An 8,530-nucleotide genomic window follows, 5' to 3' on the forward strand; every position below is an offset into this window, starting at 1 on the left:
ACAAGTGGCGCGAGGTCGCCCAAGGCTGATCTTGTCTCGGCGATGCGGCGAGCGAGCTTCCGCTTTCAGGCCACCGCCTCGTGCGGCGGACGCCCGCGTTCATCGCACTCTCTCCCCTCACCCCCTTACTCCGCCGTCGATCAAGCTACAGCAGTCGGCAGCGGTGATCAAAAAGGGAGGAGGGGATCGCGTGAGGACAGCCGACAAATCGTGATGACAAGCGGGACAAAGGCTTCGACGCCAGAAATTCATTAAGCAAGCTTAAATGCGGGCATTGTAAGTACCACTGCCAACTGTCTCTCAGGAGCCCAAATCAATATATATATATATATATATATATATATATATATATATATAGTGTGTGTGTGTGTGTGTGTGTGTGTGTGTGTGTGTGTGTGTGTGTGTGTGTGTGTGTGTGTGTGTGTGTGTGTGTGTGTGTGTGTGCGTGCGTGCGTGCGTGCGTGCGTGTGTGCGTGCGTGCGTGCGTGTGTGCGTGTGTGTGTGTGTGTGTGTGTGTGTGTGTGTGTGTGTGTGTGTGTGTGTGTGTGTGTGTGTGTGTGTGTGTGTGTGTGTGTGTGTGTGTGTGTGTGTGTGTGTGTGTGTGTGTGTGTGTGTGTGTGTGTGTGTGTGCGTGCGTGCGTGCGTGCGTGCGCGCACTCCACCCTAAACCAAACTCCTCGAGGCCCCTGTGCTCATCTTCGTGCTTAGAACTAGAAGGTTCACCCTCACATTTAGCCGATGTCTGAAGCCTCCGGTTTTATGCAGCAGTAACACTCGTGTGATACGTCTGAGTTAGCAGTTTTTTTGGGACGTCACGAGACCACGTATAAGATAATCTAAATGGCGAGAGATGTCAATTTCGGCATCTCTTTTGGCATGATCCCGCTGGAACCCATTGGATCCCTAATGAGACACGCAGCCCTTACGCCGCACAGGCACGTTCGTATACGGCTTGTCTAAGTGGAACTGGATATCTACGTTGAGTGGTGTTCCACATAATGTGGTAGATTAGGAGTGTATGCTAACGAGCATGCGCGACCCTAAACCGTCGTGAAAATTCGAAATACTGCAGTGCAGTGTGCACCTGATTCGTATTTGGCCTAACCACGTAAAATCACCCGTCCTTTCTTCTCGCTTCAATTCTGGCTTACAGGTGCGTATGCAAACCTAGGAAGAGCAACAGCCAAAATATGTTACAGAACACCTGACTGAGGCCTGCCCTGCTATATGGTTACAAGAAGTTCAAAGCATTTTTTACAGCTAATGATGATAAAAGACGCAAGATAGACGGATTGTATACTATTTACGAAAATGGGAGAGAGTAGTGTTTTTTCTTTATACTACGGTAGAATGCAAAGTTGAAAAAAAAAAAATTAGGTGCGGTTATTTTTTTTTTTGTTGTTGTTTTCGAGCCCGAGTAGCCAACACTATTAGTCTCAGCTTCTAGTGCCGCCACACTCTTGCTCAGCCATACTTCGAATTCGTGCACTGATACCACGAATACTCGCGTCCAACCAAATGGTCGGCCTGCTTCTGCGTTTCCTTCGACAGCTATGAAAGAGAAGGTTGCATAGCTCGCCGCGGGCGGTTCCTGCGCGCGCCTTGAAGAGATCGTAGCCTTCGTTGTTTTTCCCTTTGTATCGGCTCAGCACGTGGCAAGCGACTTCTGCACGCTGACGTCAGCGTCGATATGAAGGGGGAATTGCTTACGTCATGAACACACGTTGCACCGGGTACACTGACGGTGACCGCTCGACTAAGAACCATGTCGTGCGTTATACTTTAACTGAAGCGGAAGAAGCCCATTAGTTATCACGAGCGTAGCCGTTAACAGCCCAGCGTCATTCTTGCTTCCCGATTGGGAGGTTTGCTTTTTCGGCTTCCTGGTCTCAAAAACGACCTTGGAATAATAATAATAACAATAATCAAAGTAGCGTGTCCCTTCTCAACACGTAGCGTAAATGTACCGATATAGTGCTATAAAGACCGGTGATGTTGTCTCAGGGCCGCGTGCCAGTTTGCTGGCGTCTGAGATGTAGATACAAGCGAGCGCGTAGGAAAGTCAATGCTGGTCGGGCTTATTAGGCGCATTATCTTGGCGGAATGGAGTCGTCGTCTATTCCAGCCTTTACGTTACTGCTAGCTCCTTCGGCAGTATCGCAGTTCCTAACATTGAGGGCAAATTTTCATCCAATCAGCACGATTAAATGGAGAGGGGTACCACTCTCCTGGAGCAAGAAATTTAAGTTAGAAGAACTGCTGTAAGCATTCTTATTCTTTTTCCTCTTGGCACATACAATCCGAAAAGTGGGACAATGAATAAATAAATAAAATTATATATATATATATATATATATATATATATATATATATATATATATATATATATATATATATATATATATATAGAGCGAAGGGTACGCTTCATTTAAAGAAACATTTTATTAGACTCGACGTTTCGATCGGAGACCGATAAGATCGGTCTCCGATCGAAACGTCGAGTCTAATAAAATGTTTCTTTAAATGAAGCGTACCCTTCGCTCTATTATTTTTTAAGCGGCCAAGTACGTTAAATGTTCTCGCATCCTATATATATATATATATATATATATATATATATATAGTAGAAAGAAAGAAAAAGTAGAAAAACAACGTGCCGATGGTGGGAACCGAACCCACGACCTCCGAATATCGCGTGCGGTGCTCTTCCAACTGAGCTACATCGGGCGCTGTCCCCCCTGCCACTTTCTTGGGTATTAATTTTGTCTGTATACGAACCTTGAGAGTGTTCACCAGCGCCACCCTCAACCAAAGCGGTGGACGTGGAACGTCCACGGCGCTCGACTACTGTTCCCAGGGATGCGGGATCGAATCCCGGCCTCGGCGGCCGCTTTTCGATGGAGTCGAAAATCAAGGCGTCCGTGTACTGTGCGATGTCAGTGCACGTTAAAGAACCCCAGGTGGTCGAAATTTCCGGAGTCCTCCACTACGGCGTCTCTCATAGCCTGAGTCGCTTTGGGACGTTAAACCCCACAAACCAAACCAAACCTTTCCTCTTCCACATCCTTGCCTCATATACATACAGTTCAGGCCTTGTCCTAGAAACAGTTTAAAACATGTTTATCCTCTACGCCGTATAGCTTTACACGTCAATTAAGAAACGCAGTCTGGTATAGTGTACATGCGCAAGTGTGTCGACGGGTACAAACTAAGATCATTCAGTACGTTTTACGCCACATAGCTGCAAAGTTGCAGGACTGCGATAGCAATATAAGCATAACATTTTGCCGTTGTTCTTGTGTCTGCTTTTTTTTTTTTTTTTTCTGTCTTTTCTACCCGTTCCTTAACAGTAGATGGTCGAAATTTCTGGAGCCCTCCTCTACGGCGTCTCTCATAGCCAATGTCGGTTTGGGAAGCTAAATGGTCTCAACCATAGCATGATCGTAAATCCTGTCCTTCCTTCACGGTATACTGCCCACCGTTACCGTGTTTTTATTGTAGTTACTTCTCTGGGGCTCTTCATTTTCACTTTTCTTTTAACCTGGTGGGCAAAAATCAAGCTGAATTTTGCAAGTTCACTATAAAACGAAGGGGTGTGCAAGGTCCTTGAGGGTTTCAACTCCTTCGCCCTTCCATCTGAAATGGGAAGCCCGAGCCAGCCGAATCGATCATGTCACGTGGTCGCGTGACGTCTCGTGACGCCAGGCAACCCCTATGACCGATCAGTGCCCGTTTATGTGAGCTGCCAGCTACCACCTGTCAGAGCCAAGCCATGTCCGTGATATCACGTTCACAGCGCTGACATATGAGTCACTGGATAATGAGGCCTTTAGTACGATGTCGCGTTATCATCGGGATCGTCAAGGATAGCCTTCGTTATTTAGGTCTTCTTTCGCGACGGTTCATGGGCTGGATTTTATTACCACTCTTAAATGACAGGCGTCAAAAGAATTCTTTCGCTAAACAAAGTATTTATTTTTATATGTGCTAGAATTATTTCAAGAAGTAACTTGCCATGTTTAAGGCCCACAGCATTCCCCCGTCTGTGAAATGAATATTTCGGTCTTTTCATTGTCATTGGAAAAGAATCCTGTAGGCCAGCTGCCATGAAACGCACTACAGAATTGTTTTGTTGGTTTACGTGGGGCGTCGTAGTGGAGGGAACAGATAATTTCCATCACTTGGGCTCCTTCAAGGTCTCCTGCCAGGGTCACCAAGGCCAACTGGTTCCTCAGCTGGTCAAAGGCTAACCAAGACCGCCACGTTGGGGGAAGAGGGTGTGGAAAGTAAGATGATTGAATCGCGACAGGGCAGGACAACATGCAGTATTCTAAGTGTGCATAGTATTCAGAACAATTCGGGCATGCCGGGTAATGTCTGATTCGGTATAGAAACAATCGGGCAGGAGTAAGGAGTGTATTTAGTTGTATGCGTCTAAGAATGCGTGTTTGATTGGTATATAGTGAGGGATTTATCAAGAGTTTTCCCAATGTTTTCATAGTGAACAGTAATTTCGTTCTTGTAGTGAAGCGTCCCACGAGGGTGGATAAGGCCAGGGAATCCCAGGCGCCCGGTGCTTGCTGAAATTCAAGAGCCACTTGGAAAATACTCAGAACAACGAACAGCTACAGAAAAGAAAAATTGGTCCTCTGTGGTTTGCGCGTCGTATACCACCGTTCAGAACATTCTGGATAGCTGTCAAAATGGAAATGGTTAAGCAGTTATGCGACCAAACCGCAGAGCCAATTCATGGCCATCATATATAGGAAACCGCATAACTGTGCTTTTAGAATGATGAAAGAGCGCTGTAACTTGTTTGGGGCGCAGTGACTATCTCACTCCACGGTGCACCTCAAACGCGCTGTGAGGCGTAGGAAGAAGGTGGGAATGAAAGAAGGAGAAAAAGAGGTGCCGTGCCATAGAGGAGATGTGAGGGGAAAAAAATGTCCACCTGGGTAAATTGAGCATACAATGGCCTCACACGACCGCCTTTTGCGTTTGGTTTGGTTTGGTAAAACTTTATTTCCCACAGTAGGGGTCCTGGAAGACACTCGGCTAGGCGCCAGGTGTAGAGGGCAGCTCCCACGTCGGCACAGAGAGCCCGAAGCTCTCCGCCGCCACGCGGGCCTCCTGGACAGCCCGAAGCTGATCATGCAGTGAAGCACTTTTTAACACTTTGTCCCAACGTTCGTTGTTCTTGGCGTAGGCGTCGCTCGCTGCACAACCACACAGCATATGGTTTAAGTCTACACGGTCACTGCACCGTTCACACACATGTTGTGCGTCGTAGTCTGGGTCGATGTGCTTCATGCGCCAGGGGTTGGGATATGAGTTCGTTTGGAGCAAGCGTAACATGACTGATTGGCTGCGGGTTAATTTCTTATCCGAGAGGGGAAGTGCTCGTCTGCCTAGATAAAAGTGCTTAGTGAGCTCGTTGTACGTGAATAATTGATCTCTGTACTCGATATGTGGAGTAGCAGGGGAAACCGGAGGGACGCGGTCGATGAGTCCTCGCGCCGCCTCGTGTGCGATCTCATTGAGATTCCGCAGGCCGCCCCCTAAGCTGCCCATGTGTGCCGGGAACCATACGATGGAGTGATCGGTGATGTTACTTCCGTAAGATCCGTAGCGTCGTCTTGTCTATCCCGCCCTTGGCGAAAGCTCGAGTGGCTGCTCTAGAGTCGCTGTATACGTCGAAACGCGGCTGTTTTCGAACCCGAGTAATCCGGCTCAATAACCGACTGCTCTAAACACTGAGCCACCACAGCAGGTCTCACATATCGTTATCGTGCAGCGTGATTGGCCCTACAAGATTGATGCTGTCCATATGAAGCTGCGATCCTGATATTCAGTTACGGCTGATGTGAAAGGGCGGCAGCATAAGCTAAATGTTTTCTGAAGTTCTGAACTAAGAAACCTGCCAATCACACTTATCAGGCTATTGAGTAAGTATTTTCAATCGATGAATCACCTCACGGTTAACACCCTGACCGCTCTGCGACCAAGGGATCGGATGAAAGAGGGATGGACGGAGGAAGAGAGAATAAGGCAGCGTAGTGGAGAGCTCCAGAATAATTTCGACCTTGGGATTTTTTAACCTGCACTGACTTGGCGCGGGTTGAATTTATCAACATGGAACTAAGCAGCATTTACGGCCATGCAAGAAAGAAAGCAAGCAAGCAAGAAAGAAAGAAAGAAAGAGAGAAAGAAAGAAAGAAAGAAAGAAAGAAAGAAAGAAAGAAAGAAAGAAGAAAGAAAGAAAGAAAGAAAGAAAGAAGAAAGAAAGAAAGAAAGAAAGAAAGAAAGAAAGAAAGAAAGAAAGAAAGAAAGGCAGGCCTGACTTCGAATACGGCTTTCTGGCGTCGACATTTCATGAACTAGGCAATCCGGAAGCGAAAGCGGGAAGTGCGAAATTTTACATAAATACGGAGAATATTACAGTGTACGACATACTGAATCAATGACCATAGAATTAAACAATGCCGCGTTGGTCACGGTAATGTGCACGAACATAAGAGAGTGCGACAAACCGCGCTCGGTAATATCGGTGGTTTTAGGGTGGGTTCTGCTGGAAACGAGAAAAGCGCTCTCGGGTACATACTTAAAGCCACATGTCGTAGCTGCTGCTTGCGTACGTGCCAATTGGAGCTATCCGGGACACACACACACACACACACACACACACACACACACACACACACACACACACACACACACACACACACACACACACACACACACACACACACACACACACACACACACACACACACACACACACACACACACACACACACACACACACACACACACACAAAAAAAAAAAAAAAAAAAAAAAAACTACACAGTTCTTCTGTCAAGGTCATCGAGGAGCCGAGCAAAATGAAAGAAAGCAAATGAGAAAAATACATAGTTTGAGTAACGCAGGGGGATGGGTCATGACTTGGAAGGCAATGACCTCCGTCAAGGTGGGAGTGGGGGAGGGCCAAAGACTCGATTCCCATTCCCCACGGAGCCTGCAGGAGGAGGACAAGTAGGCACACCGCTTTCCTATTGTTGCCTCTCTCCTCCTTGTGAAGGCCCCGAAGCACTAAAAGGATAGTAAAAGGACATAAAGGAAAACGGCTCCCAGAACAGATAACTGCAGCTTTTCTTTGGAGAATGGGGCAGGTAATTGGAAAAGCAGTTTGTGGAACGAGGGGACAGGTAGTTTTAAAAGATGGAGGAAGTTGGGGGAGGGGAGAGCGGGTTAGCGGATAGAGAAGGACATGACCGAACGGCGAGGTGCAAGAGAGTGGTCTGAGGCCGCGGTGCTCGGAGTCACGTACACCGTTATCGGAGCGCAGTGTGGTATGCTGGAGACTGCAGCCGTGTTGGTGGCAAAGGGGGGAAGGGCGAGGGGAAGTGGTGCGACGAGCGTTTTTAGTTTTCACAATTCCGCGCATTCTTTTGTGTATGCTTAGGGGTGGTTAGAACCGAGAGTAAGCGTCTCGTTATGCGACAAGCAGAGAGGGAACGGAGCGGCAGATAGGGTAGTCTGGACTGAAGGTGGATGGCGTTGGTAGGTGAGGAGGGGGCACCGGTGACAGCCAAAATCGTGTTGCCCATGCAGAGGGCTCCAACGCGCGCTCTCTATTGTGCAAGTCGTAGTTTTGTGGTAGCTTTTAAATGCGCCACTATTGGTGCGCACACCTGCATGAAACCCTTAGAGTGAGTGGGGGCAGCTGTTCCGGTCTCAAAGGTGATGCCCTCAGCTTGCGTGGCAAGCTCAGCCTGAAGCCAACTACCTGTAGTGACAGAAGGGGGTGGTCGTTTGGTACCCAGCTTTTGCCGGTTCAAGCCAGTGTGAGGGTCGGAGTCAGAATTAACAAGCAAAACAAACTTTATACAACAAGATACGATACAGAGGAATTCACACTAACACTTAAAATACACAGACAAGAGGTTCACAGAAAGGCAATGCAAATCATGCAATAACACGTACAGACGCTTTACAACATTACACAATGCACGAGAGAGTGAGAACAAATAAACGCCAAATTGTTCATCGGGAACTGTCGCAGACCGACGTCTGGAGAATCACGATATGGCAGTCCTGCATACGAGCGCCGCTCCCTCGCAGATCTCTCAGGTTTGCCGAACAGCGGGTTGATCCCGGGAGCTCACTCGCAGCAACCGTAGCATATACGACATGCTGCGTCCTGTCAGTCAGACGCGTGGTGATCTGAAGAAAGCTAGGATAGTAGGATAGCTAGGAAAGTAGGATAGTAAAGATTCAGATGTTCTCGAACATTTGGCACAGGGAAGGAGAGACGAGCTCAACATGTGGTGGCCGAATTCGGAAGTCCATGAAAGTTCGCATGCATGTATTAAGGAATCCAAATGAGCATCACAGCCTAACAACAAACGCACAGGCTGTGGAAATATATTGCACAGAGAGAGAAAATTATATTAGTAGGGAGTCATGTAACGGCATTTGGCAGGGAGTCATGTAACGCTAACTCCTGATAACACCCCCCCCCCCCCCCCC

The sequence above is a fragment of the Amblyomma maculatum genome, chromosome 4, assembly GCF_055883805.1.
Source record: "Amblyomma maculatum isolate TAMU_Amacu chromosome 4, ASM5588380v1, whole genome shotgun sequence".
Taxonomy (NCBI): domain Eukaryota; kingdom Metazoa; phylum Arthropoda; class Arachnida; order Ixodida; family Ixodidae; genus Amblyomma; species Amblyomma maculatum.